Here is a 10,037-nt window from a genome sequence, read left to right as displayed (position 1 = left end):
ATAGGACCTGGCTCCTCAGAAACCTCCACCACACCAGACTCACCTGCAGGTGATTAGTTGAAAATGAATATAAATATAGATGATTAGTTAATGAGATTATTTGTTAAGGATCTGGAAAAGCAAATACACTCATTTGAGATACTTTTAGAAACATTTTAAACTCCCTGTGCCTTAAAGCGTTTATCAGACTGTTCTCTACTGCAAATAAGCACTCTAAACCCAGTGGGATACATAGACTAGGTTTAATATTTTCTAAATAAATATTATATCTATTAGCTAGAACAGGGAATGAAATTAACACTTGCCAAATACAGGGTAAATGTTGGATGTGGCAGGCAAACATTTCAGGTCACTTGCCACCATGGCAGATAAAATAACCTATTAATATTATTATACTTTAAGAATAATCATGGATTAAGGTTACACAGTATATACCATATTTGTAATGTCAAATAGCCTACCACTGACTCAGAATTTACAATTATAAAGCGTTTAACATAGATTTCATAACTGGCAGATTTTTTAAAAAGTGTCTGGGAGAAATTAAAGAGATTAATTTCAGACCCTGACAAGAAGCTATCGTAGTCAAATATCTAGCAAAAACTGAAGACAAACACGCGAGATCTAAACTACTCGACATGTCTGTCAACCATCATGCTGAGGCGGTGTCTCTTCTCTGGTGGCCTCTCATTGCAACATATGCATGTGACTGAGCAAATCTGTCATCATTTGTCATTTTTTCCCTATCTCGATGATTCACCTAACACGTCACTGTCGTACGTTTGCACATTCAATAGTGCACCACTGTGAAGTAATTAGTGAGAGACTGAGTTGGAAAGTATGAGGAGTCCCACCCACCTTCGTTATATACATACAGAGGCTGAGCTTGAAAAATAGACCAGCGCGGGCAGGGAGAGACGTCTAGCAAACCAAAAGTAAGTGACAAACTAAATGCATTTTTTGCGTAAATCGAAGCTGAACTAGCTATAATATATCAATCGTTTCCAGTAGCGATAGTGCATAATACATTTTTCGGGTTTTTGACACATTGCTTGGATACATTCATTTCTCTACTAGCGAGCCTTCTTGCGCGAAGGCTATACACAATATAACAAAATGTCTAATTCCAATGAGAACATGATCAAGTAGGCTAGGCCTATGGTTAGTTATAGAACTACTTGAAATTTATGTTTGAGTAATTTGCCTGACAACGACAGGCGGCTTCGGTAAATTTGCTTTTCTTCCGATTAGCTTCCCGATGCGGAAGCTTGACAATGTAGCAAAAGTACAATTTAAAGTGTAAAATGTAAAGTTTCCCTGGCTACCTTCCGCCTAAAAAGTCGACCAAAAGTTTAGTGGTGTAATTTTTGCATGGTTTCGATATTTTGCTTTCGTCCCTCTCCTCACCCCAACCTGGGCTCCAACCAGGGTCCCTCTGCACACGCAGACAACAGTTAACCTTGAAGCATCGTTACCGGAGAATAACGGGAGCTATAATGGTACATTGATGGTACATTGATGCTGTTGAACCGGATCACTGGTTGATGCGGAGAGGGGGGGGGTCAAAAGGGGGGGTGAATGTAACCGGTGTGAATGGCTAGCTAGTTAGCGGGGTGCTTTTAGCCAGGTCGATGAATACGGCTGCACAGTAATGTCTCATCGGTTATTTTCAAACTATATATTTTTGTACCAGTTCAAGGCCTCAACTGTCAACCCATCATTTGTACTGTATTGAACTAGAGGTCGACCGATTATGATTTTTCAACGCAGATACCGAAACCGATTTATTGGAGGACCTAAAAAAGTCAATAGAGATTATTCTGCCAATTTATATATATATATATATATATATATATATTGGTAATAAAGGACAATTACAACAATACTGAATGAGCAATGAAAACTTTTATTTTAACATAATATAATACATAAATTAAATCAATTTAGTCTTAAATAAATAATGAAACATGTTCAATTTGGTTTAAATAATGCAAAAACACAGTGTTGGAGAAGAAAGTAAAAGTGCAATATGTGCCATGTAAAAGAGTTAACATTTAAGTTCCTTTCTCAGAACATGAAAGCTGGTGGTTCCTTTTAACATGAGTCTTCAATATTCCTAGTTAAGAAGTTTTAGGTTGTAGTTATTTTAGGAATTATAGGACTATTTATCTCTATACCATTTGTATTTCATATACCTTTGACTATTGGATGTTCTTATAGGTACTTTAGTATTGCCAGCCTAATCTTGGGAGTTGATAGGCTTGAAGTCATAAACAGCGCTGTGCATCCCAGCATTGCTAAGAGCTGCTTTTTGAATGTCACGCCCTGACCTTAGAGATCCTTTATTCTCTATTTCGGTTAGGTCGGGGTGTGACTAGGGTGGGCATTCTAGTTTCTTTATTTCTAGGTTGGCTGGGTATGGTTCCCAATCAGAAGCTATCGTTGTCTCTGATTGGGGATCACATTTAGGCAGCCTTTTCCCACCTGTTTGTTGTGGGATCTTGTTTTTGCTTAGTTGCCTGTGAGCACTGCATTTGCTGCACATTTCGTTTGCTGTTTACTGTTTTTGTGAGTTTCATCTGAATAAAGATGTGGAACTCTACGTACGCTGCGCTTTGGTCCGTTAATTCTACAAACGAACGTGACATTGAATGAATGCTTACGAACCTGCTGCCTACCACCGCTCAGTCAGACTGCTCTATCAAATATCAAATCATAAACTTAATTCAAATAAACACACAGAAATACAAGCCTTTGTTCTTTAATATGGTCAAATCCGGAAACTATCATTTCGAAAACAAAAACGTTTATTCTTTCAGTGAAATACAGAACCGTTCCATATTTTATAGAACGTGTGGAAACCCTAAGTCTAAATATTACTGTTACATTGCACAACCTTCAATGTTATGTCATAATTATGTAAAATTATGGCAAATTAATTACGGTCTTTGTTAGGAATGAATGGCCTTTCAACAGTTAGCAACGAGCCAGGCAGCCCAAACTCCTGCATATACCCTGACTCTGCTTGCACTGAACGCAAGAGAAGTGACACAATTTCCCTAGTTAATATTGCCTGCTAACATTATTTTATTTTAACTACATATGCGGGTTTAAAAAAAATATCCTTGTGAATTGATTTTAAGAAAGGTATTGATGTTTATGGTTAGGTACTTTATTGCAACGATTGTGCTTTTTTTGCGAATGCGCTTTTGTTAAATCATCAACTTGAAGTAGGCTGTGATTCGATGATAAAATAACAGGCAACGCTTTGATTATATGCAACGCAGAACAAGCTAGTTAACCTAGTAATATCATCAACCATGTGTAGTTAACTAGTGATTATGTTTATATTGCTAGTTTTTTTATAAGATAAGTTTAATGCTAGCTAGAAACTTACCTTGGCTCCTTGTAGTCACATGGTCCTTTTGATGCTGCACCTGCATAACAGATGGTCAACCTGCCACGCAGTCTCCTCGGTGATTGCAATGTAATCGGCATCCAAAAAGGCAGATTTCCGATTGTTATGAAAACTTGAAATTGGCCCTAATTAATCGGCCATGCCGATTAATCGGCCAACCTCTCTATTGAACATGAGGAATATGCCCACACACTTAAGCACAAGACCTACTCCCATTCGCCCAGCAAACATTTGTGTGCTTTACAGGGCCTTACACATATGGATCCCATATGGCTACTTATATTTATACACAGATCTTTATACATGTGTAACGTTACTTACATTTGATCAATAGAAAGGTGCCACATTTCATTCTAATGTATCAGAGCGATTGTGTTCCAGGTGGTAGCCTGTTTCTTAATTTAGGCTGTATTTGCCATTGATTTGTGGTTTGATTATTATACAGGATGTTAATAGCCTATGGGCTTTGGTGAGTATGCTGAACTTGTGTTCTGGTCAAATGCTTTGGTTTCTTATGTTGATCTCTTTGTGTCACAATTTCACTCCTGTATTACACTGTTGCTTGTTTACTTGAAATCTATAGGCCTCAGGCCACTGATAAGGGAAAGAGAAATACATTTGTGTTGAAATTAGTATTAGTTGTAGATAGGTTAGATAAATGAGAAGCATGGTTGATTGCTTTAGCCTCTGGTTTTTGGACTTTGGCTTTCTCGCTTAGTTTCATTTTAGGCTGTTGTCTTAGACTTGTGTCCGTACGGTACACTCCTAGAAAAAAATGGTTCTGTGATTGTCCACATAGGAGAACCATTTTTGTTCCTGGTAGAACCCTTTTTGGGTCCAAGTTGAACTCTTTTGTGTTTCATGTAGAACCCTCTGTGGAAACGGTTCTACATGGAACCCAAAAGGGGTTAATTTAAAGGTTCTCCTATGGGAACAGCCAAAGTACCCTTTTTGTTATAGATAGCACTTTTTTTCTAAGAAGTAGATTAAATGGGTGACGGTGTAATAACAGTTATGTAGTCCTTAAATCCATAAATGTTATACTATAAAATTAGTTTGACACCCCTGCTGAACTTTGTACTGAATGTGCTTTTTATGTTGGCACACCTTGGGTCTAGTCAGTGACATGAAATAGAATGAATAGAGCTGACATGATTCCCTATTCTATCTGACAGGCAAATGTATGATGTAGAACAGATATGAGTATCTGAACATTCTATAACTTTAAATCAAATCAAACGTATTTATAAAGCTCTTCGTACATCAGCTGATATCTCAAAGTGCTGTACAGAAACCCAGCCTAAAACCCCAAACAGCAAGCAATGCAGGTGTAGAAGCACGATGGCTAGGAAAAACTCCATAGAAAGGCCAGAACCTAGGGAGGAACCAGGCTATGAGGGGTAGCCAGTCCTCTTCTGGCTGTGCCGGGTGGAGATTATAACAGAACATGGCCAAGATGTTCATAGAGGACCAGCAGGGTCAAATAATAATAATCACAGTGGTTGTCGAGGGTGCCATAGGTCAGCACCTCAGGAGTAAATGTCAGTTGACTGACTTTACATCCTCCGGGGCAGGCCCTTGACCTAGAACTGTGTTCCTATTCAAATACAAAAAACAGTCTGTCATTCTTTTTAGTGCCACTAAAATGCAAATGATGAGAAGGAATACTTCCATGGAACCATACAGTGGCAATAAAAAGTATGTGAACCCTTTAGAATTACCTGGACATACCTGGTCATACAATTTGATCTGATCTTCATCTAACAATAGACAAACACGATCTGCTTAAACTAATAACACACAAACATTCATATGTTTTCATGTCTTGATTGAACACACCGTGTAAACAATCACATTGCAGAGTAGAACAAGTATGTGAACCCTTGGTTTTAATAACTGATTGACCCTACTTTGGCAGCAATAACCTCAAGCAAACGTTTTTTTGTAGTTGCAGATCAGACCTGCACAACAGTCAGGAGGAATTTTGGACCATCCACAAAACTGTTTCAGTTCAGCAAAATTCTTGTGATGTCTGTTGTGAACCACTATCTTGAGGTCATGCCACAGCATCTCAATCGGGTTGAGGTCATGACTCTGATTGGGCCACTCCAGAAGGCGTATTTTCTTCTGTTGAAGCCATTCTGTTGTTCATTTACTTCTGTGTTTTGGGTCATTGTCCTGTTGCATCACCCAACTTCTGTGTTTTGGGTCATTGTCCTGTTGCATCACCCAACTTCTGTTGATCTTCAATTGGTGGACACATACGATAACATTCTCCTGCAAAATGTCTTGATAAACTTGGGAATTTATTTTTCTGTTGATGATAGCAAGCTGTCCAGGCCCTGAGGCAGCAAAGCAGCCCCAAACCATGATGCCCCTTTCACCATACTTTACAGTTGGGATGAGACTTTGATGTTGGTGTGCTGTGCCTTTTTTTCTCCACACATTGTGTTGTGTGTTCCTTCCAAACAACTCAACTTTAGTTTCATCTGTCCACAGAATATTTTGCCAGTAGCGCTGTGGAACATCTAGATGTTATTTTGCGAACTTCAGAAGTGCAGCAATGTTTTTTTTGGACAGCAGTGGCTTCTTTCGTGTTTTACATATCATAGACTCGTCAACAGAGATGTTCGCATGTTCCAGCACTGGTCAGACACCGTGTTATGCGATGAAGCGCACGGTGTCGTCAGTGCGCACTCATAGCCCAGAGGGCTATATGCCAGCCCTCCGCAAGTGCCATGCGAGAGTGGGCATCCAGCCAGGTCGGATTGTGCCAGCTCAGCGCGTTTCGCCTCCGGTGCGCCGTTTCGGTCCAGGGTATCCTGCGCCGGCCCTGCGTACTGTGTCTCCGGGGCGTTGGGAGTGTGCAGGTCGCCCTATCCCTGCGTTCCACCCGTGCTGGCGAATGTGGGCATTGAGCCTAAGGGAGAGGTGCGAGTGGTATGCACCAGATCTCCAGTGCTCCCCCACAGCCCGGTTCGACCTGTGCCTGCACTCTGGAGGGGCCGGGCTAAAGTGGTCATCCAGCCTGGAGGAGTGGTGCCAAGGCTGCGCTCCAGTGCTCCCCCACAGCCCGGTCCATCTGGTGCCTCCTCCACGCACCAGGCCTCCTGTAGGTCTCCCCAGCCTGGTGGGCCTTGTGGCAGCCCCACGCACCAGGCTGTCTCTCCGTCTCCTCCCTCCGGGCTCTCCCTCCAGTCAGGAGCTACCAGAGCCGCCCGTCAGTCCGGAGCTGCCAGAGCCGCCCGTCAGTCCAGAGGCGCCCGTCAGTCCAGAGGCGTCCTCAAGTCCGGGGTCGGCGGTGAGGGTTCCCGCTCCAGAGGCATTACTAAAGTGGGCCAGGCCAGAAGTGGAGCGGGGACCACATCCCTCACCAGACCCGCCACCGCGGAGTAATGCCCACCCAGACCCTCCCCTATAGTTTCAGGTTTTGCGGCCGGAGTCCGCACCTTTGGGGGGGGTACTGTCACGACCTGACCGTAGATTGCTTTGTATGTTTCTATTTTTTGTTTGGTCAGGGTGTGATGTGGGTGGGCATTCTATGTTTGTATGTCTAGGTTTTATATTTCTATGTTTTGGCCGGGTATGGTTCTCAATCAGGGACAGCTGTCTTTCGTTGTCTCTGATTGAGAACCATACTTAGGTAGCCTGTTTTCCAACTGTTAGTTGTGGGTGGTTATTTTCTGTTTCGTGTTTGTTGCACCTGTCAGAACTGTTTCGGCTATGCTTTTTGTATTCAGTTCTCAGTCAGAATAAATAATATGAACATGTACCACGCTGCACCTTGGTCTTCACCTTCTTCTAATGAAAGTCGTTACATTAACCTCATTGAGCATTCTGTGCTGTGCTCTTGCAGTCTTTGCAGGACGGCCACTCCTAGGGAGAGTAGCAACAGTGCTGAACTTTCTCCATTTATAGACCATTTGTCTTACCGTGGACTGACGATCATCAAGGCTTTTAGAGATACTTTTGTAACCCTTTCTAGCTTTATGCAAGTCAACAATTCTTAATCTTAGGTCTTCTGAGATATATTTTGTTTGAGGCATGGTTCACATCAGGCAATGCTTCTTGTGAATAGCAAACTCACATTTTATGAGGGTTTTTTATAGGGCAGAGCAGTTCTAACCAAAATCTCCAATCTCGTCTCAATGATTGTACTCCAGGTTAGCTGACTCCTGACTCCAATTATCTTTTGGAGAAGTCATTAGCCTTGGGGTTCATACTTTTTCCAACCTACACTGTGAATGTTTAAATTATGTATTCAATTTGTGTGTTAGTTTAAGCAGACTGTGTTTGTCAGACTTAGATGAAGAACATATCTAATTTTATGACCAATTTATGCAGAAATCCAGATAATTCCAAAGGGTTCACATACTTTTTCTTGCCACTGTAGGTGTCTGAGCAATGCAGCAAACACCCCACTTTCAAAAAAGGGGTGCAAACGTATGTTCTGGCATTCCACATTTTTAACCAGAAAATAATCATGATTCATTGGGTAATTTGTCATTTTCAATTATTAGCAATGTTTTGAGCTAGTCTGTATTAAAATAGATATGTGCATTTTATATATGATATAACAATTAACAGATAGTATTTTGCACCCACTCCCCACTCAAGATTAATGGTTTTGCCCAATCAAAGTTTGCTTTGCTCCAGTGCACCACTGATTTAGTTCAGTGCAGTTAGAAATCAGTAGATGCACCACTGGTGTTTAAATTGAAAAGGCAACTGCAAAATAAAATTATATATTTTGTTGTGCTGTTAAATTTGTATATTTGTTTTATATATTTTGTTGTGCTGTTGTTAAATTTGTATAATTGTTTCATGTCCTATGGTGTTGGTCCAACACCATAGGACATTTTCTTTCGGCCATTTTCTTTCGGCCATTCCCAACAATGCAGGGACGAAAGAAATAGAGAAATTATAGAAAGTAAAACACGTAATAATAGTTACACAATGAGTAGGCTAATGATAACTTGGCAATATACACTGAACAAAAATCAAAAGGCAACATGTAAAGTGTTGGTCCCATGTTTCATGAGCTGAAATAAAAGATCTCAGAAATGTCTCTCAAATTTTGAGCACAAGTTTGTTTACATGTCTGTTATTGAGTATTTCTTCTTTGCCAAAAAGAAGAAGTTCTACTGGCATCCGCCAAACCCAGATTCGTCTGTCGGACTGCCAGATGGTAAAGCATGATTCATCACTCCAGAGAACGTGTTTCCACTGCTCCAGAGTCCAATTGCAGCGAGCTTTACACCCCTCCAGCTGACCCTTGACATTGTGCATGGTGATTTTAGGCTTGTGCTCGGCCATGGCAACCCATTTTATGAAGCTCCCGATGAACAGTTCTTGTGCTGATGTTGTTTCCAGAGTCTGTTTGGAACTCTGTATTGAGTGTTGCAACTGAGGACAGATGCTTCAGCACTCGACTGTCCCGTTCTGTGAGCTTATGTGGCCTGGAGACGAAAGAAATGTACACCAGTTTAGGCGAGGTGCTGGCTAGAACACTTGGAAAAGTAGAACACTTGCTCAGAAAAAGTATAAAAAGCCTACCACTTTGAGAGCCGCACACTACTAGGAGCTCAGTAAGGCCATTTTATTGCCAATGTTTGTCTATGGAGATTGCATGGCTGTGTGCTCGATTTTAAACACTTGTCAGCAACGGGTGTGACTGAAATAGCCGAATCCACTCATTTGAATGGGTGTCCACATACCCTGTGTATATATAGTGTAATTTATTGTGGCAAAACCTTTAAAAAAATCTTATCTTCATGAATATGGATTCCCACTGTTAAACAGTGTGGAATTGTAGGAAAAATGTATCTAAAATATTCAGGGGGAAATCCCCAGACCCCCCTTACAATTATCTGTAAGGTCCTTCAGTCGAGCAGTGAATTTCAAACACAGATTTAACCACAAAGATGAGGGAGTGTTTTCAATGCCTCTCAAAGAAAGGCACCTATTGGTAGATGGGTAAAAACAAAAAAAGCATATCCCTGTGAGCATGAAGTTAATAATTACACTTTGGATGGTGTATCAATACACCCAGTCAATACAAAGATACAGGTGTCCATCCTAACTTAGTTGCTGGAGACGAAGGAAACCGCTCAGGGATTTCACCAAGAGGCCAATTGTGACTTTAAAACAGTTGTAGAGTTCAATGGCTGTGATAGGAGAAAACTGAGGACAAATTAACAACATTGTAATTACTCAACAATACTAACCTAAATGACAGAGTGAAAAGAAGGAAGCCTGTATAGAATAAAAATGTACCAAAACACGTATCCTGTAATAAGGAACTAAAGTAAAACTGCAAAGAACGTGGCAAAGAAATTTACTTTAAGTCCTGAATACAAAGCATTGTTTGTGGCAAATCCAACACAACGCATCACTGAGTAACACTCTTCTTATTTTCAAGCATGGTGGTGGCTGCATCATGTTATTGGGGATATGCTTGTCATCGGCAAGGACTAGGGAGTTTTTTTAGAATAAAAATAAACGGAATAGAACTAAGCACAGGCAAAATCCTTCAGAAAAACATTTTTGTCTGCTTTCCAACAGATACTGGGAGAGGAATTCACCTTTCAGCAGGACAATAACCTAAATCACAAGGCCA

The 10,037-nt window shown here is 40.9% G+C and overlaps 1 protein-coding gene across 1 annotated transcript in view; it reads left to right on the top strand.

The window, feature by feature from the left end:
• Positions 1-785: 785 nt before the first annotated feature.
• Positions 786-10,037, top strand: part of anxa11a (annexin A11a) — a 28,616-nt gene continuing 19,364 nt past the window's right edge. Inside the window, 1 exon segment of the mRNA XM_024429259.2 lies at positions 786-935. The gene's annotated coding sequence lies outside the window, so the exon portion shown is untranslated.

This window comes from Oncorhynchus tshawytscha, linkage group LG01 (assembly GCF_018296145.1).
Source record: "Oncorhynchus tshawytscha isolate Ot180627B linkage group LG01, Otsh_v2.0, whole genome shotgun sequence".
NCBI classification, from domain to species: domain Eukaryota; kingdom Metazoa; phylum Chordata; class Actinopteri; order Salmoniformes; family Salmonidae; genus Oncorhynchus; species Oncorhynchus tshawytscha.
The sequence above is the reverse complement of the archived record's forward strand: the minus strand, read 5'-3'. Positions and strand labels throughout refer to the sequence as shown.